Source organism: Ornithorhynchus anatinus, chromosome X1, assembly GCF_004115215.2.
Source record: "Ornithorhynchus anatinus isolate Pmale09 chromosome X1, mOrnAna1.pri.v4, whole genome shotgun sequence".
Taxonomy (NCBI): Eukaryota; Metazoa; Chordata; class Mammalia; order Monotremata; family Ornithorhynchidae; genus Ornithorhynchus; species Ornithorhynchus anatinus.
Window position 1 is genome coordinate 94,740,191 of NC_041749.1, and position 24,214 is coordinate 94,764,404.

The 24,214-nt window shown below is 39.0% G+C and overlaps 12 non-coding genes across 12 annotated transcripts; all 12 read right to left on the reverse strand.

Annotated features, from left to right (window-relative positions):
* Position 1: 1 nt before the first annotated feature.
* Positions 2-131, reverse strand: MIR1422F (microRNA mir-1422f). The gene has a single exon (NR_034674.1). It is a non-coding gene; the product is annotated as a microRNA mir-1422f (primary transcript).
* Positions 132-1,645: 1,514 nt separating this feature from the next.
* On the reverse strand, positions 1,646-1,751 carry MIR1422B-2 (microRNA mir-1422b-2). The gene has a single exon (NR_034929.1). It is a non-coding gene; the product is annotated as a microRNA mir-1422b-2 (primary transcript).
* Positions 1,752-2,778: 1,027 nt separating this feature from the next.
* Positions 2,779-2,924, reverse strand: MIR1422G (microRNA mir-1422g). Its single transcript, NR_034675.1, has one exon. It is a non-coding gene; the product is annotated as a microRNA mir-1422g (primary transcript).
* A 3,408-nt stretch (positions 2,925-6,332) lies between these two features.
* Positions 6,333-6,443, reverse strand: MIR1422C (microRNA mir-1422c). The gene has a single exon (NR_034676.1). It is a non-coding gene; the product is annotated as a microRNA mir-1422c (primary transcript).
* A 271-nt stretch (positions 6,444-6,714) lies between these two features.
* Positions 6,715-6,852, reverse strand: LOC114807200. The gene has a single exon (XR_003755253.1). It is a non-coding gene; the product is annotated as a small nucleolar RNA SNORA7 (small nucleolar RNA).
* Positions 6,853-7,360: 508 nt separating this feature from the next.
* MIR1422I (microRNA mir-1422i) lies at positions 7,361-7,462 on the reverse strand. Its single transcript, NR_034677.1, has one exon. It is a non-coding gene; the product is annotated as a microRNA mir-1422i (primary transcript).
* A 663-nt stretch (positions 7,463-8,125) lies between these two features.
* Positions 8,126-8,223, reverse strand: MIR1422K (microRNA mir-1422k). Its single transcript, NR_034678.1, has one exon. It is a non-coding gene; the product is annotated as a microRNA mir-1422k (primary transcript).
* A 6,007-nt stretch (positions 8,224-14,230) lies between these two features.
* Positions 14,231-14,329, reverse strand: MIR1422L (microRNA mir-1422l). The gene has a single exon (NR_034705.1). It is a non-coding gene; the product is annotated as a microRNA mir-1422l (primary transcript).
* Positions 14,330-18,636: 4,307 nt separating this feature from the next.
* Positions 18,637-18,750, reverse strand: MIR1422P (microRNA mir-1422p). Its single transcript, NR_034941.1, has one exon. It is a non-coding gene; the product is annotated as a microRNA mir-1422p (primary transcript).
* Positions 18,751-19,437: 687 nt separating this feature from the next.
* On the reverse strand, positions 19,438-19,541 carry MIR1422M (microRNA mir-1422m). The gene has a single exon (NR_034803.1). It is a non-coding gene; the product is annotated as a microRNA mir-1422m (primary transcript).
* A 2,971-nt stretch (positions 19,542-22,512) lies between these two features.
* Positions 22,513-22,616, reverse strand: MIR1422N (microRNA mir-1422n). Its single transcript, NR_034804.1, has one exon. It is a non-coding gene; the product is annotated as a microRNA mir-1422n (primary transcript).
* An 817-nt stretch (positions 22,617-23,433) lies between these two features.
* MIR1422O (microRNA mir-1422o) lies at positions 23,434-23,522 on the reverse strand. The gene has a single exon (NR_034805.1). It is a non-coding gene; the product is annotated as a microRNA mir-1422o (primary transcript).
* Positions 23,523-24,214: the final 692 nt, after the last annotated feature.

Genomic DNA, 24,214 nt, shown 5'->3' on the forward strand with positions numbered 1-24,214 from the left:
ACTGAAAAGAGATGATGGACTCTGGGTACGTAATATGATCTTGGTATCAGTCATGACCATTTTTTCCAGATTATCTCTACTGCAAGAAAAACTTGTCATGACTTAAACCAGAACCATCATGATCCCTCCAAACTGGCTAATGTGACAAGGAGCAAGAGGAAAGAGTCGAGGGGCTCTGAGTAGGTATTCCGACTCCAGTGCTAATCAAAAAACATTTGTCCAGATTATCTTTATATCACCATTCCAATCCAGATGTGTGTTTTTTAATTTCCAATACATATAGAAAACACTGGCATGTATTGAAACCAAAACCATGATTATCACTCCATCCTGGCTGACATGTAAAGGAGACAGTGGGAAAGTGTTATCCTGACCCTGGTGGAAATCACAGTCTTGGCCAAATCATCTTTTATCACAATTACATAGCAAGCATTTTTAAAATTTTTCATTGTCAATACTCAGTCACTGATATAGCAGCTTTACCCAATACCTTCACCAAGCAATTCTTGTCTTCCAGACCTGTTTGAATTTTCAAGGATCATATAATGTCTTACATGGTTCCAAATGGCTAAATGCATTTTAAAAGCATTCAACATCACACCCCAAATCTACACTACAATTATTCATTCATCTTGTCAATAACTATTATGGATTAATTGATTGTTAGGAACTAGATCAGGATCAACTAGCTTGGTCCTGAGAGTTTGAAGGTATAAAATATAATAGAAACAACACTGTAATGTGATAGAGGCCATTAAGTATCTCTTCTGGATTAATCACAAATGACAATTCCATAATAGGTTATAATCAGAATTAGGTTTTCCAAGGGTAGAACAGTCTAATGCAGCACCTATTCTGGATGAATTAGTCATTCTGGAGCCAGGATCTGATGAACGCATGCTCTTCCTTCAACATTTACACTTTTAGTAACTCAATGGGGGAATGATTATGGTTACTGAAGCCACTCTCAATTGGGCTGACATGTAAAGAGAAAAATTTAAAGTAATGAAGGAAATTGAATATGTGATATGATCATGGTATTAGCCATGACAAGGTTTTCCAGATTATATGTACTGGGGAAAAAAAAAACCTGTCATGACAAACCAGAATCATTGCAATTACAGGGTACAAAATCTTTATGCATTCCATTTTTAATGTTTAGTTATTGCTATTTCAGCCTTATTCCATCCCTTCCCCTAGCAAATCTTAGTTTCCTAAGACTTGCTGCCATTCTCCAAAACCATATAATGCCAAAATAGTTGCAACAGGCTGATTGCATTTTTAAAACACCAAATATCAGACCCCAAATCTACACTCCATAATGGTTGCAAGGATACAGAGTAATGATAGGAAAGAGAAGCAACAATATAACTATTGTAGAGTAATGGGGGATTTTATCCACACATGAACATAACACAATTCCATACCACGTTGTAAGCTTTTATGAGAATAGAATATTAGTGTTATATAGTACCTGCACTGGATGGATTAATCATTCTGGAAACAGGAGAATTGATCCAATGGATTTAGGATGTCCTTCCACATCTATGATTAGAGGTTTCAATGGTGAAATGATTAGGGTTTATGGAGGCCACTCCAATTATGCCAAGGAGGATGAAGACAATGGAAAGAGCTGATGATCTCTGAGTATATAATCTGACCCTGGTATCAATCCACACAAGATTTTCTAGATTATTTGTACACATAGAAAATCTTGGTATGGATTGAAACCAGAACCACAGTGGCTACTCCATCCTGGCCGATGTGTAGAGAAGACAAAAAGAGAGATGATGTAGTTATTCTGACCATATCACAAATTACTGGGAGCCCCATGTGGGACATTGACAGTGTCCAACCTGATTAGCTTGTACCTACCCCAGTGCTTAGTACTGTGTGAGGCACATAGTAAGCACTTAAATGCCATTAAATAAAAATTACAGAAGGATTAGCCAGATTATCTTTTGGTACAAATGTGTGTCACAAAATTCTAAAACTTTTCACTTTAAAATATTTAGTCACCAATGCTGCAGCATTATTCAGCACCTTCAGAAAAGCATTGTTTTCTATGCATGTATGATTGTTCCATTATCATATGATATTTCATATAGAGAAGCAGCATGGCTTAGTGGAAACAGCATGGGCTTGGGAGTCAGAGGATGTGGGTTCTACTCCTGGCTCTGCCATTTGTCTGCTGTGTGACCTTGGGCAAGTCACTTAACTTCTCTGTGCCTCAATTACCTCATCTGTAAAATGGGGATTAAGAGTGTCCGTCCCACATGGGACAATCTGATTTCCTTGTAAGTACCCTGGTGCTTAGAACAGTGCTTGGCACATAGTAAGCGCTTAACAAGTACCATAATAATAATTATTATTATATGGTCCCAAACGGCTGAATGTATTTTCAAACCGCTCGATATAACACTCCACATCTACAGCACCACAATCATTGATTTTTGTTAGGAACTAGGTCAGCTCCTATTGGAATGGTCATGAAAATTTTAAGGTATAAAATGAAATAGTAACAACAGTGTGATGATTGTGATAGAGATTATTTGGCATCTCTTCTGAATTAATTATGAATTTATTGCAATTACATAATAATCAGAATGAACTTTCCCAGGGTAGAACATTAGTTTAATGTAACACCTGTTCTAGATAAAGTAGTCACTCTTGCGGCAGGAAGGTGGATCTGATGAATTGTGCTGTTTCTTCAACCTAGATACTTTGATAATTCAATGGAGGAATGATTATGGTTACCTAGGCCACTCCAATTAGGCTGATGTTTGGAGGGAAATGTAAAAACGTAAAGGATTTGAGTATGCAATAGGATCATGGTATCAGTCATGACGAGTTTTTCCAGATTATCTGTACTGATAGAAAAACTCATCACGACTTAAACCAGAATCATGATGCTCCCTCTAATCTGGTCATTGTGTACAGGAGACAAGAGGCAAGAATTGATGATCTCTGAGTGGGTATTCTGATACCGTTGCTAACAAAAACATAGTTCTTCATATTGTCATTACATCACATTAACATGGGATAAAATTTTAATGCATTTAATATTTAGTGTTTAGTCACTGATATTATAGCCTTTTCTCTACCTTCAAACAAATCATAGTGTTCTAGATTTATTGCCATTCTCCATAATCATATGGTTCTAAAGATCTTAATGCCTTTTTAAAACACCAAATGGCATACCCCAAATCTACACTCCAACAATCCCATAGTGATCTTGTTAGGAACTAGATCAGTGCTAGGCCAGTGGTCACAAGGATACGAAGGAATGATATGAAAGATAAACACTAGTAAAATTATCATTGAAAGGTTATGGGATCTCATTTACACATTAATTTATGACAATTACACAATAAAGTGCTTTGCACACAGAAATCACTTAAATACAATTGAATGAATGAATTATAATCAGGAAAACTTTACAAGGATAGAGTATCAGGGTAATGTAGCATCTCTTTTGGATGGATTAGTCATGCTGGAAAATGATGTTAGATCCAGTGGATTTGTCATTTCCTTCCACATCATCAATTCAATATTTCAATCGTACAATGATTAGTCATGAAGTCCACTGCAATTGGGTAGAGGTGGATGGTGACAAATGGAAAGAGATGGTAGTTTCTAAGTCTATAGGTATCAATTAAGGCAGTGTTTTCTAGGTTATATGTATGTAAAGAAATCACTTTTCCATCATGAATCACGATGCTCCCTTCAACCTGTTCAATGTGTACTGCCAATAAGAAGGAAGTGAGGAAGGTTTTTGAGTATGAATTCTGACTTTCAAATCCAAGTAGTGTTGTCACAGTTAATTTTATATCACAGTTATATGACACAAAATATAAAGCTTTTCATTTCTTGTGTTTAGCCACCTGCACTGCAGCTTTATTCTGTATCTTCACCAAGCAATTCTTAGGTGAATTTTGCATAATCATAGAATTTTTTGTGTGGTTTCAAGCAACCAATCAATTGTATTTACTGAATGCTTACTGTGCACACAGCACTAAAATAAGCACTTAGGAGAGTACAGTTTAGCAGAGTTGGTAGACATGTATCCCTCCCACAGTGAGTGTACAGTCTAGAGGGAGGGAGAAAATTTAATATTACTAATTTACAAATATGCGCATAGGTGCTGTGGTGCTCAGAGAGGAGTGAATAAAGGGTGCAAATCCAAGTGCAAGGGTGACACAAAGGGGAGAGGGAAAAGAGGAAAGGAGGACCTAGGCAGAGAAGACCTCCTGGAGATGTGTCAGCTATGAAAAGGGAGGGTGTTCCAGGAAACCCATGGAAAGGAACAGGGCTTCCAAGGACATCCTCTGCCAATACAACAAACACCTGACCCCACAGAACAAACTATCCCCTCAGCTGGAGACTACACCTCCACCAAAGGATGCACATCCTCTTGGCCACCATCCAGCCCGTGGTACGAGGTACCACCGGGATATGCAGAGAGCCAAAAGTAAAAAGAAAAAAAAAGGCTATAAGACATATATTAGTTGAGGGAAGTTGGGAGTCCAACTGGACTAACTACAGAGGTGACAGGCTGTCAAGAATTAAACCAGTCTCTGCCTACATTCCTGGGGTCCCCATAGATAGAAGAGACATCATGTGGGTAATTATCCCTAAATACATCTGCTCGTGATATCGATTCTGCATGTCTGTGTCTCTATCACACCAGATCCTCTAACCAGCCCAAAGAAAAGCTTTAATAAGGGTAGAAGATTAATCTAATGTAGCACCTGTTCTGGATGAATTAGTCATTCTGGAGACAGGAGCGTCGATCTGATGAACTCATGCTGTTTCATCGACCTAGAAACTTTTATAAATCAAGGGGAAATGATTATAGTTATTGAGGCCATTCCAATTTGCTAATTTGCACGGAGACAAATGAAGTGAGATGAACTCTGGGTGTATAATATGATCATGATATTAGTCACAACAAGATTTTCTGGATTTTTCTGTGCTAAAAGATAAGGATAAACAAGATAAACCAGAACTGTCATACTTCCAACAGAGATGTCTAGAAGGATGAGGATGGAATAGAGGTCATAAAACCTGGCAAGAAGGTCATTGACTACCTTAGAGAGGGCTGTTTCTGTGGAGTGAAGGGGGCAGAAGCCAGACTGGAGGAGGTCAAGGAGAGAATTGGAGGAGAGGTACTTGAGACAGTGGGTGTAGACAACTCAAAGAATTTGGAGAGGAATGGTAGGAGAGAGATGGAGGGATTGATTATTGGAAGGAGCCAAAGGAAGAATTTTTTTTAGGGCGGGGGTACATAAGCATGTTTGAAAGCTGTAGGCAAGAAGCTATTGGAAAGTGAACAGTTGAAGATGGCAGTCAAGGAGGCAAAAAGTGGGGGATGTTTTAAAAAGGTATGAAGGAATGGGTGTCTGAAGCACAGGTGGAAGGGTTGGATTTATAAAGGAGGCAAGATATTTCATCTTGAATTATTGCAGGGAATATAGGGAGAGTCAAAGAGACTGGAGGAGGATGGGGGAATTGAAGAGGAGCAAGAGAGATTTTAGGAAACAACGAAACTATCATTCAGAGAATATGGGAAGCAGTGTGGCCTAGTGGAAAAAGTATGGTCTTGGAAGCCAGAGGACCTGGGTTCCAATCCATCTCTGCCACTTGCCTACTGTGTGACTTTGGACAAGTCACTTAACTGCTCTGTGCTTCAGTTACCTTATCTACAAAATGGGAGTTAAATTGTCCCCTTTCCTTCTTAGATCGTAAGCACCACGTGGGACAGGGACTGTGTCTAACCTGATTATCTTTTATCTACCCCAGTTCCAGGCACATAATAATAATAATTTTGGTATTCGCTAAGCGTTTACTATGTGCCAAGCACTGTTCTAAGCGCTGGGTAGATACAAGGTAATCAGGTTGTCCCACGTGGGGCTCACAGTCTTCATCCCCATTTTCCAGATGAGGTACGTGAGGCACAGAGAAGTTAAGTGACTTGCCCAAAGTCACACGGCTGAAAGTCATGGAGCCGGGATTAGAACCCACAACCTCTGACTCCCAAGCCCATGCTCTTTTCACTGAGCCACGCTGTTCCTCTGTGCATACTAAGCACTTAAAAGGACCATGACAAAAAAGAATCTCGCTTACACATGAATTTAACACAATTCCATAAGAGTTCATAATTAGTCTGATTTAGCACCTGTTCTGGATCGATTAGTCATTCTGGAAAGAGGACGATCAATACAAATCCATCTTCAGTATGATGTGTCAGTGGTGAAATGATTAGGTTTATGGAAGCCACTCCAATTGGGTTAAAGGTGGACAAAGGCAAATGGAAAGAGGTTCTGGGCTCTAAGTATATAATCTGAACCTGGTAACAATCCATACCAGGTTTTCTACATTATCTGTACATATAGAAAGACTAGTATGGATTGAAACCAGAATCAGGATGGTCATCTCCACCTGGCCAATGTGTATAGGAAACAAGAGCAGAGATTATGTAGTTATCCTGACTTGTCTTATGCCTTTGAGTCATTTCTGAGTCATAACGACACCAAGGACACATCTCTCCTGGAATGCCCCGCTCTCCACCTGCAATCGTTCTGGTAGTGTATCCATAGAGTTTTCTTGGTAAAAATACAGAAGTGGCTTACCATTGCCAGCGTCCACCCAGAACTTGATTCTCCGCCCTTGACTCTCTCCCTTGCCACTGCTGCCCAGAATGGATGAGTTTTGACTTGTAGCAGATTGCCTTCCACTCGCTAGCCACTGCCCAAGCTAGGAATGGAATCAGTAGGCCTCTGCTTGACTCTGCCTCCCGTAGCCGAGACTGGTAGAGTACTGGAAACTCTCCAGGTGCGACCCTGAGAGGGGAGTTATCCTGACCCTGGTGCAAATCCAGTAAGGTTGTCCAAATTGTCTTTTTGTCACAATTACATAGCACAGAATGTTAATGCATTTCATTTTTAGCATTTAGCCAATGGAATTGCAACCTCCTTCTGTACCTTCACTAAGCATCTGTCAAGCATTGATCTTGTTAGGAACTAGATCAGGAGCTAGATCAGCTGTTGCAAGAATATGAAGGAATAATATGAAAGAGAAGCATGTAGCTTTCTTAAAGAGTATATGGGTCTCATCTACCCATGAATTTACCAGGTTATGATCAGCAAAACCTTTTACAAGGGTAGAATACTGGTACAATGTACTACCTGTGCTGGATGGATTAGTCACTCTGGAGACAGGAGGGTCAATCTGATGGACTTGCAATGTCCTTTCACATCTACAATTCAATGTTTCAGTGAAAAAATGATTAGTGTTATGGAGGCCACTACAAATGAGCCAATGCATAAGGAGACATATGAAAATGGTGGATGGACTCTTTGTGTATAAAATGACCCTGGGATCAATCCAGATGCAGTTTTCTAGATTATCTGTATGTAAAGAAAACACTGCTCTGGATTGAAACCAGAATCATGATGGTCACTCTATCCTGGTCAGCATATATAGGAGAGAGAGATGATTTAATTATTCTGACCTGGGTGCAAATCACAGAAGGGTTGGTCATATTATCTTTGTTTCATAATTACATGGTATAAAATTGTAATTATTTTCATTTTCAATGTTTAGCCAACAATAATTCAGTACCTCCACTAAGCAAATCTTTGTTTCCTATATTTGAATTTTCCATAATGACATTTCTTAAATGTCTCCAAAGAGCTGAATGCATTTTAAAACCACCAAATATCATACCCCACATCTACACTTCAAGAAACCCTCATTTATCTTGCTAGAAACTAGTACAAAAGCTAGCTCAGTGGTTGCATAAATAGGAAGGAGTAAAACAACAATATTATTCTAGTAAAAAGTATATTGGAATCTCACTTTCTACACATGAATTTATCACAATACCATAAGAAGTTATAATTGAGATAAATTTTTACAGGGATAAAATTATTAGTGCAATGTATCACCTGTTCTGAATGAATTAGTAAATCTGGAAAAAAGAGGGTTAATCCAATGGACTTGTGATGTTCTTCCACATCTACAATTCAATATTTCAGTGGCAAAATGATGGAGGTTATGGAGGCTATTCCAACTGGGCCAAAGCGATTGGAGACAAAAGAAAGAGTTGAGGTGCCCTTAGTATATAATCTGATGCTGGTACAAATCCAGATAAGGTTTTCTACATTATCTAAATATACAGAAAACACTTGTCTGGACTTAAACCAGCATCACAATGATCACTCTGATGCATAGAAGACACAAGAGGAATGAGATGATGTGGTTCCTGGTGGAAAACACAGAAGGGTTGGCTATATTAATTTTATATCACAATTACATGGCACAAAATTGCATTCCTTTTCCTTTTTTTTCTGTTTATTCACTGATATTACAGCTTTATTCAGTACCTTCACCAAGCAATTTTTTTGGTTTAGATTTGCTTGAGTTATATGGTTATATAATGTCTTTTATGGTTCCATAGACCTGAATGAATTTTAAAACACTAAATTAACATACCTTAAATCTACATTTCCCCAGTCATTCACTGATCAGGAGCTACTTCAGTGGTAGCAAAAATTTGAACGTGTTACATGAAATCTAACTATGCTAGAAATTATTTCACATTTTTATCAGGATTAATTCTTAATTTATTGCAATTCCAAAACAATTCAATAGCAATTTTTTTCCCAAGGGTAGAACATTAACCTAATGTAGGACCTGTTCTGGATAAATTGGTGAGAAGCAGCAAGGCCCAGTGTAAAGAGCATGGGCTTGGGAGTCAGAGGACCTGGGTTCTAATCCCAGCTCCATCACTCACCTGCTGAGTGACTTTGGGCAAGTCAATTAACTTTTCTGTGCTTCAATTCCCTCCTCTGCAAAATGGGGATTCAATACTTGCTCTCCCTCATACTTAGATTGTGAGCCCCATGTGAGACTTGATTATCATCATCATCAATGGTATTTATTGAGCATTTACTATGTGGAGATACTGTACTAAGCTCACGGGAGAGTACAATACAACTGAGTTAGTAGACACATTCCTTGTCCACAATGAGCTTGGATTCTAGAGGGATAATTTCGTATCCACCCCAGTGCTTAGTATAGTGCTTGACCCATTTATGCACTCAACAACTACCACAGTCATTATTAGTCATTCTGGAGAATGGAAGGTGGATTCGATGAATTTGTGCTGTTCCATTGACTGCTATCCTTAGATAATTCTAAGGGGAAGTGATTACTTTTATTAAGACTTCTACAATTGGTCCTGTGTACAGAGGAAAATGCAAAGAGATGATGGCTTTAAGTATATAATATGATCACAGTATTTTTCATGGCCAGTTTTTCCAGATGATCTGCACTGAAATCTACATTGTCATAATGTAAACCAGCTCCCAGTCAAAGCAGAAGGAAGAACAGGTATTGAATCCCCATTTGGCAATTGAAGAAACTGAGTCAGAGAGAAGTTAAATGACTTGCCCAAGATTACACAGCATGCAACTAGCAGAGCAGGAATTAGAACACAGTTCCTCCGACCCCCAGGTCCATGCTCTTTTCACTATGTCTTGCTACTTCTCTACACCGTCTTGTATAATAATAATTATTACTGTCATTTTTATTATTTGTATCATCACAGTATTTATTAAGTGCTTATTATGTGTCAAGCACTGATCTAAGCACTGGAAAAGATGTAAGGTAATCCAGTCAGATACAGTCCCTGTCCCACATGGAGGTCACATTTTAAGTATGAGGGAGGTTCTGAATGCTTGAAAGCCTTTCAAAAAATATTAAATACCACCACCCAAATCTACACTCCATCAAGCACTCACTGAGCTGGTCAGAAAGTAGAGCTGAAGCTATATCAATGATTGCAAGAATTTGAGCAACTAATAAAATAGAAATAACAATAAAACTATCAGAGTATTTGGCATCCCATTTCTATTAAACACAATTTTATTACAATTCCATTTAAGGTTATAATGGAAAAAAATTCCAAGCCTAAAATATCAATCTAATGTAGCACCTGCTATGAATGAATTAGTCATTCCAGACACTCAGTAATGGATCAAATAGACTCACCATGTTACTTCCACATCTGTGATTCCATGATGCAGTGGGAAAATGATGAGGGTTATGGAGACCACTCCAATTGCACCCATGTGGATGGAGGCAAATGGAAGGAGATTACAGGTTCTGAGGATATAATCTGGCCCTGACATCAGTGAAGACACAGTTTTCCAGATTGCCTGTATGTAAAGAAAACAAACTGAAATGAAGGCAGAATCAGAATGGTCATTCTAACCTGGGCCACATGTACATGAGACAAGAGGAAAGAGATTATGATTTATGAATAAGTATTCACACCATAGTATACATTTATGCAAGATTTTCCAGATTTTGTTTATAAACAATTACATGGCATGGTATTGTAATGCTTTTCATTTTTAGTTTTTACTCATCCATAATACATAATTCTCTATATTCACCAAACAAATCCTTGTTTTCTAGACTTTTTTGTATTTTACATAATTATTGAATGTTTCATATGAGACCAGGCAGCTGAGTGCAGTTTAAAAACAACAACTGTGATACCTCAAATCTACACTCCAACAATCACTCTGATCTTATTAGGACCCAGATCAGGAGGTAGACCAGGTGTTAAAAGAATATTATGGTCTAATATGAACCAAAACCTAATTTATAACTATGAGAGAGAGTGTTTGGCCAATTATATGGATTACACATGAATTTACTGCAATTCTGTATAAGGTTATAATCACTTGACATTTACCAGCTGTGTGACTCTGGGCAACTCAGAGACATTTTCAGTGCCTCTGATTCCTGATCTGTACAATAGAGAATATATCACTGCTGTCTCTCCCCCTTGGACTGTAGACTCCATGTGGGATAGGTATTGTATGTGACATGTTTATCTTGCATCAACCTCAGAATTTCATAAAGTGCTAGGCAAATAATATGTGAATAATATCACAATTATTTTTATCAGAATAATATTTTTGGGAGTAAATATTAGTATAATGCTCCACATGATCTAATGTATTAGTCATTCTAGAGAAAGGAGGATGGATCTGATTGATTGGTGATCTACCTTCCAACCTTGTGATATGATGTTTCAGTGGCCAAATGATTAGGGTAATTTGAAGGCTACTCCAAGACAAATGGAAAGATGATGAACTCCAAATATACAAACTGACTACGGTATCAATTAAGACAGTGTTTTCCAGATTATTAGTATGCACAGAAAACACTGGCCTTAAATGAAAACAAAATTAGAATGGTCACACCAGTCTGCCCAGTGTGTACAGGAGACAAGATGAAAGGGATGATGAGATCTGAGTCAGTATTCTGACCCTGGTTCAAATAAAGCCAGACAGTTCAGATTACCTTTTTATCACATGGCTAAAAATGTTCACGCTTTCCCATTTTTACTGTTGTCACCAATACTGCAAATTTATTCTGTACCTTCTCCAAGCAAATCGTAGTTTCCTAGACTTTCTTAAATTCTCCATAATCATAGAATACATATATGGTTCCAAAAGCCTGAATGCATATTAACAACATTTTGATTCCTTTCTCACATTCCTTCTCTATTTCTCCATCCCTACAGTGATCCTTGCAAACTTCAATATCCACATAGATGTTCCTGAAGACCTTCTGTTCCCCACCTTCTATCACTCCTCAAATCTACTGACCTCCTGCTCCACCTGAGCTTGCCCACTCACCAACTTGGACACATGAAAGATCTCATCATCCATAGTCACTACACAATCTCTACCCTCACCAACTCTGAAATCCTCCTTGACCCATCAGCTGCCTTCAAGATTGTGGACCACCCCCTTCTCCTGGAAACATTATCAAACCTTGGCTTCCAGGATACTATCCTCTCCTGGTTCTCCTCATATCTCTGGCCACTCATTCTCAGTCTCTTTTCTGAGCTCTTCTTAATAATAATAATAATAATGTTGGTATTTGTTAAGCGCTTACTATGTGCCGAGCACTGTTCTAAGCGCTGGGGTAGACATAGGGGAATCAGGTTGTCCCACGTGGGGCTCACAGTTTAATCCCCATTTTACAGATGAGGGAACTGAGGCACAGAGAAGTTAAGTGACTTGCCCACAGTCACACAGCTGACAAGTGGCAGAGCTGGGATTCGAACTCATGAGCCCTGACTCCAAAGCCCGTGCTCTTTCCACTGAGCCATGCTGCTTCTTCTGCCTCCCACTCCTTAATTGTGGGAGTCCCTCAAAATTCAGTTCTAGATCCCCTTCTATTCTCCATCTACATCCACTCCCTTTGAGAACTAATTTGCTCTCATGGCTTCAACTATCACCACTACGTGGATAATTCCCAAATCTACATCTCCATCCCCAATCTCTCTTTCTGTCTATGCAATCTCACATTCCCTCCTGCCTTCAAGACATCAGTACCTGGATTCCTGCCAACACCTCGAACTTAAAATGCTCAGAACACCTCATCTTCCCACCCAAACTCTTTCCTCCCCTCTGATTTTCCTGTTACTGTGAACAGCACCACTATCCTTTCTGCCACACAAGCCTGTATCCTTGGTGTTCTTCTTGACTCATCACTCTCATTCAACCCACATATTCTATCTGATATTAGATATTAGATAGGTATTCTATCACTAAATCCTGTAGGTTCCACCCTCACAACATTGCTAAAAATCTGCCCTTTCCTCTCCATCCAAACTGCTACCACACTAAGTACTTATCCCGCCCCACCTTGATTACCATTTCAGCCTCTGTTGACCTGCCTCCTGTCACTCCATATTCCAGTTCATACCTCACTCTGCTTCTCTGATCATTTTTCTACAAAAGCATTCAGTCCATGCTTTCCCATTCCTCAAGAACCTCCAGTGTTGCCCATCCACATCGGAATTAAACAAAAGCTCCTTACCACTGACTTTAAAGCACTCAATCACCTTGCCTCGCTGCTCTTCTACTACAACCCAGCCAATGAACTTCACTCCTCTAATGCCAAGCTACTCACTGTATCTAACTCTTGCCTATCTCGCCACCGCCCTCTCACCCATGTCCTGCCTCTGGGCTGGAATGTTCTCCCTCTTCACATCTGACAACAATTACTCTTCCCACCTGCAATGCCTTATTGAAGGCATATCTCCAGCAAGAAGCCTTCCCTGACAAAATCCCCACTTTCTCTTCTACCACACCCTTCTGATTCACCCTTGCACTTGGATTTGCTCCCTTTCTTCACCCCTCCTTCTGCCCCACAGCATTTACGTACATAGCCGTAATTTATTTCTTTAGTGTCTGTCTCCCCCTCTAGACTGTAGGCTTGTTGTGGGCAGGGAACGTCTACCAACTCTGTTATATTGTACTCTCCAACAAGCACTTAGTACAGTGCTCTGCACACATTAAGAACTCAATAAATACAATTGACTGATTCATTGATTAACTTCAAATATCACAACCCAAATCTCCACTTCAAAAATTAATCACTGGTCTTGTTAAGAACTCATTCAGTTGCTGTAAGAATTCAAAGGAAAGTGAATTAGACACAACAATGTAACTATACTGTAGGGTGTTGCACATCTCATCAGGATTACACATGGATTTTTTACAATTTTATATAAGGTTATGATGACTTGTTACTTATCTGCTGTATGACCTTAGGCAAGACATTTAATATATCTTTGCCTCAATTTCCTATCGGTTAAATGGCGATACAGTAAACGTCTTAAGGTCACCCAGCAGATAAGTGGAACAGATGGAACAGAGACCATGACAAATTATCTTACAGTGCATATGGAGAGCACTTAAATATCACAATCATTATCAAAATGATCTTTGACAAGGTTAGATTATCACTCTGATTTTCACCTGTTTCTGGATGAATTTAGTCATTCTGAAGACGGGAGGGTGGATCTGATGGAATCATGATTCCTTCATTCCATCATATTCATTAAGCATTTACTGTGTGCAGAACACTGTACTAAGAGCTTGGAAAAGTATAATACAGTAATAAAGAGTGACAATCCCTGCCCAGAACGAGCTCACAGTCTAGAGTGGGGGAGACAGACATCAATACAGATAAACATCAATATAAATAAAGATATATACATAAGTGCTGTGGTTCTGGATGATGGGGTGAGAGTCTGCAATTTGATGATTCATTGGAAAAACTATTAGGTTATGAAGGCCATTCCATTTCAGTCGACGTGTATGGAGACGAATGGAAAGAGATGATCTGTTCTGTGTATATCATCTGACTCGGGAATCAATCAAGTCAGAATTTTCTTATTACCAATAGGAAGAAAAGACGGCTTGAATGAAACCCGAGCCTCGATGTTCACTCCATCGCTCCACTGGCTGCTGGAAACAGGTCACTCCACTGGATTCTGGGTACAGGAGGCAAGAGGAGAGCAAGGAAGGTCTGCAAGTATGTACTCTGAGTCTTGTGCAAATCAAAGTATATTGGTCATGATTACCTTTATATCACAATTATATGGCACAAACTATTAATGCTGTCCATTTCTACTGATTACTCACTGGTATTGCAGCCTCATTCTCCATCTTCACCAAGTAATTATATCTTTCCTAGACTTGTTTGAATTTTGTATAATCATTGAATGCTTTGTATAGTTCCCAACTTCTGGAGATCTTTAAAAAACAGCAATTATCTTAATCCAACAATTTTTCAGTGATCTTGAAAGGAACCAGCTCAGAAGCTAGATCAGTTTTCACAAGCATTCAAAGGAATGATAAAATATAAATGAAATATAACTATGAAAGAGTGTAGAAAGTAAGGTTTTGGGCAAGGACTGTGTCTATCAACTCTATTTCATTGTACTTTCACCGGCACTTAGTACTGTACTCTGCACACAGTAAGCATTCTATAGGTCCAATTGATTGATTGAGCATTTGTCATAATATACAGCAGAGATCTGGCCCCACAGAGGAAATGGTCTCCTCAGAGACTACACCCCCACATGGGAGGATGCACCATTCCTGGAATGAATTCCTATCAAAGAATGCACATCCTCTAGGCCACCATCCAGGCTGTGGTATGGGGGGGACCACCTGGATAAGCAGAGAGCCAAAAGTTAAAAAAGGCTGTAAAACACCTGTTAGCTGAGGAAAATCAGGGCTCCAACTGGACCTCAGCAGAGGTGTCAGACTGTCAAGAATAAAACCAGTCTCCGTCTATGTTTCTGGGGCCCCCATAGTCAAAAGAGACACCATTCGGGAAATTATCCCTAAATATTTCTGCTTGCTATATCGTCTCAGAGTGTTTGTGTCTTTAATGTACCTGGTTCTTTGAACCAGCCCACAGAAAAGCTTTAAAAAGGGTAGAACATTAATCTAATGTGGTACCTGTTCTGATTGAATTAGTTGTTCTGGAGACAGGAGGGTGGATCAGATGGATTCATGATGTTCCTTCCACATCTGGGATTTGATTCATTCATTCAATCAATCATATTATTGCATGCTGACTTGATAATACACTGTTAAAATGATTAGGACTATGAGGGCCACTACTATTGTGCCAATTTGAATGAAGACACACGGAAACAGGTGACAGGTTCTGAACATAAAATGTAAACCATGGAATCAATCAGGACAGCATTTTCCAGATTATCTGAACATAAAGGAATTACTTACCTTTACTGAAACCAGAATCATGATGATGGTCACTCCGACCTGGCAGATGTGTACAGGACACCAGAGGTAAAAGAGGAAGGGCTCTGAGTAGGTATTCTGACCCTGGTTCAAAACAAAGCAGAGTTTTCCAGGTTGTCTTTATATCACAATCACTTGCTACACATTTTTTAATGCTTTTCATTTTTAGTGCTTTGTCATTGGTATTGCAGTATTATTCTATGCCTTGAACAAGCCAATATTCATTTTCTAGACTTGTTTTAATTTTCCAAAATCATAGATTTGGCATCTTAATGGATTACATGTGAATTGATAGCAATTCCATATAAGGTTATAATCAGAATAAACTTTTACAAGGGTAAATGTTAGCATAATGTAGCACCTGTTCCAGATGAAGTAGCCAATCTGGATACTGGAAGGTGAATCAGATGGACTTGTGATGTTCTTTCCATTCAGGATTTTGATAATTTAGTGGGAAAATGATGAAGATTACCAAGATCCTTCCAATTGGTCTGATGCGTAGAGAGACAAAAAGAAATGACACATTCTGAATATATAATCTGACCATAATATCAGTCAAGATAAGATTTTCCAGATTAGCTATATGTAAAGAAAACTCTCATCGTGACTGAAAGCGGAATCATGTTGGTGACTACAATAAAGCCGATGTGTACTGAAGGCAAGAGGAAAGAGCGTGTAGGTTCTGAATAAGTACTCTGACCCTGGTGCAAGCCAAAGCAAGGTTGCCCAGTATATCTGTATTCCACAATTACATGGCACAATATTTTGGTGCTTTTCATTTTTAGTGATTAGTTATCAATAGTGTAACCTTATTTTATACCTTCATCAAGCAAAAACTGAGTTTTCTAAAATGGTTTGGATTTTGGATAATCACAGGATGCCTTGTATGGTTCCAACTGCTGAATGCATTTTAAAAAGATATCATAGCTTCAATCTACATTCCAACAATTGTGTATTTATCGTTGGAGACAGATTGTGATCACAGGAATTTCAAAGAATAGTTTGTAATAGAAACAACAATATAACTATGCTAGAAAGATAGAAAGCATTTGGCACCTCAATGACCCTCAAGACTCGGTCATATTTATTGAGCATTTACTGGCTGCAGAGGACTGTACTAAGCGCTTGGTAGAGTGAAATATAATGGAGTTGGTAGACATGTTAAGTTCCTATGAGTGGGAAACATGCCTATCAACTCTCATGTGTTGTTCTCTCCCAAATGCCCAGTATGGCGCTCAGCACACGGTAAACACTCGAGAAATACCACTGATTTCATCTAGATTGCACATGAATGATTACAAATTTATATAAGGGTACATAATAACTTACCACATACCTGCTGTGTGACCTTAGGCATTTCATTTAATATCTCTGTGCCTCCATTTTCTCATCTGCAAAATGATGATTACATCCCTTTCCCCCCCTTCCCTGTAGACTGTAAACTCGATGCTGGACAGGAACTGTGACTGAACTGATTGCCTTGTATACATATCACAGATTAGCATTATTCCTGACACATCCCTCTCAGAGAAGCAACGGGCTTTGGAGTCAGAGGTCATGGGTTCGAATCCCCCCTGCCACTTGTCAGCTGTGTGACTGTGGGCAACTCACTTAACTTCTCTGTGCCTCAGTTACCTCATCTGTAAAATGGGGATTAAGACTGTGAGCCCCATGTGGGACAACCTGATTCCCCTGTGTCTACCCCAGCGCTTAGAACAGTGCTCTGCACATAGTAAGTGCTTAACAAATACCAACATTATTATTCAACCCACATATTCAGGCTTTCACCAAATCCTATCAGTTCTACCTGCACAAAAATCTCTAGAATGCATCCCTCCCTCTCCATCCAAACTGATCCCACATTGATCAAAGCACTTATTATATTCTGCTTTGACTATTGCATCAGCCACCTTGCTGACTTTCCTGCCTCCTGTCTCTACACTCTCCAGTTTTTACTTCACTCTGCTGCCTGGATTATTTTACTGAAGAAATATCTAGTCTACATATCCCTGCACCTCAAAAACCTCCAGTGGTTGCCCACCCATCTGCACATCAGAAACTCCTTCCCATTGATTTTAAAGTACTCAGTCAGCTCACCCCCTCCTACCTTACCTCAATTATTTCCTATTACAGCCCAGCCCTCACATTTTGCTCCTCTAGTGCCAGCTTTCTTGTTGTGCCTCAATCTTGACTATTTGGCTGCCAAACCCTTTCCCCCCACTCTCCTTCAGGCCTGGAACTCTCTCCCCCCTTTATGTTCCAGACCACCACTCTCCCCATCTTCAAAGCCTTATTAAACGCTCTTTTCCCTGACTCCTTCTCCCTTCTGCACAGCCTATGCACTTGGATATGTAATAATAATAATAATGTTGGTATTTGTTAAGCGCTTACTATGTGCCGAGCACTGTTCTAAGCACTGGGGTAGACACAGGGGAATCAGGTTGTCCCACGTGGGGCTCACAGTCTTAATCCCCATTTTACAGATGAGGGAATTGAGGCACCGAGAAGTTAAGTGACTTGCCCAAAGTCACACAGCTGACAAGTGGCCGAGCTGGGATTCTAACCCATGACCTCTGACTCCAAAGCCCGGGCTCTTTCCACTGAGCCACGCTGCTTCTCAATGTATCCTTTGAGTACGTGCTATTCATCCTACCCTCAGTATCACAGCACTTATGGACATATCAGTAATTTATTTATATTAATGTTTATCTCCCTCTATAGACTGTAAGCTCCTTGTTGACAGGGAACATGTCTACCAACTCTGTTGCATTATACTTTCCCAAGTGCTTAGTATAGTGCTCTGCATATAGCTAGCGCTCAATTAATACCACTGATTGCTTGAGACAGGAGAGTAGTTCTAATAGACTCATGATGACATTTCTACCTCCGTGATTTGATGATTCAATGATAAAATGATTAGACTTATGAAGGCATCTTCAATTAGGCCGCTGTGTATGGCAACAAATGGAGAGAGGTGATGAGTGCTGAGTATATGCTCTGACCCTGGAATCAATCAAGACACCATTTTCCAGATTAACTGTATGTAAAGAAAATACTTTCTTGACTGAATCCAGAATCAGGATGGTCACTCCAACCTAGTCTATATGTACAGGAAACAAGAGGAAAGAGATTTTTTTACTCAGTCTATTCTGACTAGTTCAATTGAAAGCAAATTTGTCCAGATTATCTTTACATTACAATTACAGAGCACAACATTTTAATGCTTACCACTTTGACTTTTTACTCATACATATTCCAGCCTTATTCTGAAACTTCACCAAGCAAATTTTAGTTATCCAAACTTGCTTGAATTTTCTTTGATAATAAATGTCTTAGATCCAAACAGCCATATACATTTCAAAAATACTAAACATCACACTTCAAATATACACTCTGACAATCACTCGCTAATCTTGTTAGGGGCTATATCAAGAGCTTGATTATTAGATGTGAAAAAACAAAGAAATAATAGGAAAAAGAAGCAACAGAACTATCATAGAGTGTATTTGGCATATCATCTGGATTGCATACGAATTTACTGCAATTCCATTTAAGGATTACAATCAGAATAACATTTTCTAAAGGAGGAATACTAGTCTCTAGGCACAAATTTTCTGGATGTATTATGTATTCTGGAGACAGGAGAATGGAGTCATTGGTTTTGTGATATTCCTTACGCCTCTGCAGCTTGATGGTTCAATGCATTAGTAATGAGGGATTTGGAGACCACACCACTTGGGTTGATGTATACAGTGAAGACAAATAGATATGATGGGATCTCAGTATATAATCTGACCCAAGTATCATTCAAGACAGTATTTTCCTGATTATTTGTATGTCAAGAAAAAACTTGCCTTGAATGAAACTAGAATCATAGCAGTCACTCCAATTCCGTCCATGTGCACAGGAGGAAAGAGAAAAGTGAAGAAGAGTCCTGAAAGTTCTACTGACCTGGTTCAAATCAAAGCAAGGTCATCCAGATTACCTTTTATCAAAATTACATGGTAGAAAAATTAAGTGTTAAATAAATGTCTATTAACATTTTAAGTGTTTAGTCATTGGTGTCAGCCGTATTTTATAATTTAACCAAGAATTTCTTAATTTTCTAATCTTGTTCAATTTTGCATAATCACACATCTTGCATTTTTCCATAAACCTGAAGTCATTTTGACACCACCAAATATTATCACCCAAAATCTCCACCCTGATAATCACTCATTGATCTTGGTAAGAGCTAGATCAAGAGCTACATCAGTGATCTCAGGAATTGGAGGAAAACTATGAAGTAGAAACAGTATAGCTATGATAATCTTAGCTTCCCATCTGTATTGAACATGAATTTATTACAACTCAACATAAGGTTATAATTACTTGTTGCTTACCTGCTGCATGACCTTTGGCAAATCACTTAACATCAGTGTGCCTCGGTTTCTTTGTCTGTAAAATTGCAATTATATACATGTTCCTCCCACACGTAGTGCAGAAGCCATAATGAACTTGCTTATCTTGTATATACCTTATTGCTAAGTACAGAGCTTGGAACATAGTGAGCACTTAAATACCACAATCATTTTCAGAATAAGCTTTTACAATGTTAGAGTATTAGTTTAATTTTGTACCTGTTCTCAATGGAATTCTGGAGACAGGAGGGTGGAGCAGATGGACTCAACATATTTCCTCCACCTCTGTGATTCAGTAGTAAAAATGAGTAGGGTTATGGAGGTCACTGCAATTGGGTTGATGTCTATATGAACACAAATGGAAAGAGAGGATGAACACTTGATTATAATCAGACCCTGGTATCTATATCAAGATTGGTATCTATCAAGATAGTTTTGTCTAGATCATCTCTATGTCAAGAAAACCTTGGTCTTAATTAAAATCTGAATTGGGAGAGTCATTCCAATTGAGCCAATGTGTACAGGAGACAAGAAGAAACCAACTGATTATTCCATCAATGGTATTTATTGAGTGCTTACTTTGTACAGAACATTGTACTGAACACTTGGGAAAGTACAATGCAATATTGTTGAAAGACATGATCCCTCCCCACAAGGAAAATACAGTCAAAACAGAGAGGGGACTATGCCTAGTCCTTACCTGTGTATTCTTTCCCAACACTTAGTACAGTGGTCTGTAGAAAATAAGTGCTTAATAAATATTACTACTGCATTAAAATAAATTACAGATAGGGGAAATAGTAGAGTACAAAGACAGCTCCATAAATGTGGGCTGGGTTGCATATCAACATATTTGCAAACAGTAAGTGCTCAATAAATACGATTGAATGAATTTAAAGAGTACACAGAAAAGTGTATATTTGACATAGAGGGTGAGGACAGATAGGGATGATGAGGACTGAGTCAGGAAAGGCCTCTTGGAAAAGATGTGATTTTAGGAGGGCTTTGGAGATGGGAAGAGTGGTGGGCTGTTGGCTATGAAGAGGGAAGGAGTTCCAGGCCAGAGGGAGGACTTGGGCAAGGGATCAGTGGCACAATAGGTGAGATTGAGGAACAAAGAATAGATTGGCATTTGAGAAGCAGAGTGTGCAGATTGGGTTGTAGTAGATCAGCAAGGTAAAGTAGGGTGAAGAGAACTGAGAGAGTGCCTTAAAGCCGATGGGAAGGATGTCCTGTTTGATGTGGAGGTGGATGGGCAACCACTGGGGATTTATGAGGAGTGGGGTGATGTGCATTGAATATTTTTTCAGAAAAATGATCCAGGCGGCAGAGTGAAGTATGGACTAGGGAGGAGAGACACAGAAAGAAGGGAGGTCAGCCAGGAGGCTGATGCAGTGATCAAGGTGGGAAATGATAAGTGCTTGGCTCAGCATGATAGAAGTTTGGATGGAGAGAAAAAAGATGAATTATGTAGATGTTGAGAAGGCAGAACTGACAAGATTTCATGATAGAGTGAAGGTGTGAGTTTAATGAGATAGATGAGTTGAGGAAATACCACGATTCTGGGTTTGTGAGACAGGGAGGATGATGGTGGTGTCTACAATGATAGGAAAATCAAGAGGAGGACAGGGTTTGGGCAGAAGATGAGAAATTCTGTTTTGGATATGTTAAATTTGAAGCTTCAGTGAACCATCTAAATAGAGATGTCTTGAAGGCAGGATGAAATGTGAGACTGAAGAGAAAGAGATTGGGAGTGGAAAGATAGGTTTAGGAATCATCTGCATAGAAATGGTAGCTAAAGCTGGGGGAAGAAATGAGTTCTCCAAGTGAGTGGCTGTACGTGGGGAATGGAAGGGAGCCCTGAAGCCCTGAAGCCCTTCCCTTCTAAGTTAGAGGGTGGGAGGCAAAAGAGGAGCAGGTTAAAGAGATTGAGAAGGAGCAGCCAGAGAGCTAGAAGGAGAACCAGGACAGGGGAGTGTCAGTGAATCCAAGGTTAGATACTGTTTCCACCAAATGCTGGGGGTGTCCCTTGCCACTTACCTGTTGCGTGAGTTTAGGCAATCACATACTATCTCTGGGCCTCAGTTCAATTGTGATTTCACACGTGTTCTCCCTTAGATTGCAAACCCCATGTGGAGCACTGGACCACTGTGGGCAACCAGATTACCTTGTAATAAGCACCATCCTATTGGATGACATAAAACATAGTAAGCCCTTAAATAATAATACTGCAATGATTATCATCAGAATAAGCTTCTCCAAGGGTAGAATATTAGTCTAATTTTGCACCTGTTCTCAATGGAATAGTCATTCTGGAGAAAGGAGAGCAGATCCGATGGATTCTTCACGTTTTTTCCACCTCTACAATCCAGTGATTCAGTGGTAAAATGATTGGGGTTATAAAGCCTACTCCAGTTGGGTTGATGTGTACGATGACAAATGGAAAGACACGAGGACCTCTTAGTTATAATCTGACCCTGGTATCAATCAAGACAGGGTTGTCTAGATCATCATTATCTCAAGAAAACCTTTGCCTTGAAGGAAACCAGAATCAGGATGGTCTTCCCAACTGAACCAATGTGTACAGGAGACAAGGAGAAAGGGATGAGAATATATTCTGATCCTGGTGCAGTGCAAAGCAAGGTTGTCCATATCCTTATATCAGAATTATATGGCACCAAAATTTAATTCTTTTTTATTTTTAATGCTTACTTATCAATACTGCAACCTTATTTTGTACCTTCACCAAGCAAACCTTAGTTTTCTGGATTTGCTTGAATTTTCCATAAACACAGAATGTTTTGTCTCTAAAAAGCTGGATGCATTTTGGAAAAAAAAATCATACTCCAAATCTACACTCAAAAATTACTCATCAATCTTGTTAAGAACTAGGATGGATGCTAAATCAGTAGTCATAAAGATTTGGAGGAATGAATCATAAAATAAACAATGGAATGATAGAAAGAATCTGGTATCTCATCAGAATTACATGTGAATTGATTATGGTTCTCTATAAGGTTACAATCTGAATCAGATTTTCCAAAGGTAGAAATATTAGTCCAATGCAGCACTTGTTCCAGATTAGTCAGGCTAGAGACAGGACAGTGGATTCAATGGACTTGTGATTTGTGGATTCACTGGTAAAATGATTAGGGTTATGGAGGTTACTCCAATTGGGCCAATATATATACAGACAAATGGAAAGAGGTGGTGGGCTCTGAGGATATAATCTAAGCATGGTATAAAAATATATCAATCAGTACAGGGCTGTCCAGATTAAAAAACATAGTGTTGAATGAAACCGGAATCAAAACTGTCACCCTAAGTTGGCCAATGTGTTCAGGGACAAATACAAAAGGATGATGGGCTCCGAATATATATTGACTCGTATCACACAAAACATAGTTTTCCAGATTATGTGAATATCAAGAAAACATATGTCTTGTATGACACCAGAATCATGATTGTCATGCCACCTGGTTTAGTGGGGACATGGAGCAGACAGTGGAAAACCAATGGTTGGCTCAAAGTAAATTTTCATACCTGAAACAACTAAAGTACAATTGTCCAGATTTTATTTACCACAATTTCACAGCACAAAACTTTAACAACTTCCAATTTTTTAGGTTTTAGTCATTGATATTGCAGCCTTATTCTGAATCTTCAACGAGCAAATCTTTTTTTCTAAACTCGTTTGAATTTTCTATGCTCACACAATATCTTGTATGGTTCCAAAAGGAAGAATGCATTAAAAAAGAAACTATCGTGGTGCAAATTTACAAACCAACAATCATTTACTAATCTTATTAGGAACTCAATCAAGAATTCGGTCAAATTACTGTTATTCGGTCAAATCAGTATTCACGAGAATTTGAAGGCATAATATGCAAGATAAATTTCAATGTTACTCTGAAAGACAATATTTGACAGATCATCTAGATTATGAATAAATTTGTTACAACTGCATATAAATTTCAAATCACAATTTCTTTCAAGGGTAGAATATTAATCCATTGTAACACCCACCGTGGATGGATTAATCATTTTCCAGACAAGAGAATGGATCTGATGGACTCATTATGTTCCTTCCATCTTTATGATTCAAAGATAGAATGGAAAAAGGATTAGGGTTATGGAGGTCACTCCATTTGGGCCCAT